This window comes from Corvus brachyrhynchos, unplaced genomic scaffold (assembly GCF_000691975.1).
Source record: "Corvus brachyrhynchos isolate BGI_N302 unplaced genomic scaffold, ASM69197v1 scaffold1105, whole genome shotgun sequence".
Lineage (NCBI taxonomy): Eukaryota > Metazoa > Chordata > Aves > Passeriformes > Corvidae > Corvus > Corvus brachyrhynchos.
In genome coordinates this window covers 30,437-30,896 of record NW_008237932.1, presented here as the reverse complement: position 1 = coordinate 30,896, position 460 = coordinate 30,437, and the positions used below count along the sequence as shown (strand labels likewise).

At 54.8% G+C, this 460-nt stretch overlaps 1 protein-coding gene across 1 annotated transcript in view; it reads left to right on the top strand.

The window, feature by feature from the left end:
* YIF1B (Yip1 interacting factor homolog B, membrane trafficking protein) overlaps positions 1 to 460 on the top strand; it is a gene marked incomplete at its 5' end in the record, with an annotated part of 11,097 nt that overhangs the window by 10,197 nt on the left and 440 nt on the right. The gene's annotated exons all lie outside the window — the stretch shown is intronic.

Below are 460 nucleotides of genomic sequence, written 5' to 3'. Positions count from 1 at the left end.
CCCCCCAGAGCCGGACGCTGAGGCTGAAACTCCTCTGGAAGGCAGCGGCCGAGGGGGTTTTTGGGGGGATTTTTGAGGCGTTTTTGTGGGAATTTGGGATTTTTTGTGGCACTTTTTTTGGATTTTGGGGCTTTTGAGGACTTGAGGAGCTGGAAAAAGCTGCTCCCAACCCGAATTCCCCCAGATCCGGACGCTGAGGCTGAAACTCCTCTGGGAAGTGGCGGCCGAGGGGGATTTGGGGCAGATTTTGGGGCTTTTTAATGGGATTTTAGTGGGAATTTGGGCTTTTTTTTGGAATTTGAGGACCTGAGGAGCTGGAAAAAGCTGATCCCAACGTTCTAAACCCCAAATTTCCCCTGAATTCCCCCAGATCCGGACGCTGAGGCTGAAACTCCTCTCGGAGGCAGCGGCCGAGGGGGGTTTTGGGGGGGGTTTTCAGGAGCTGGTGGGGGGGAGTTGG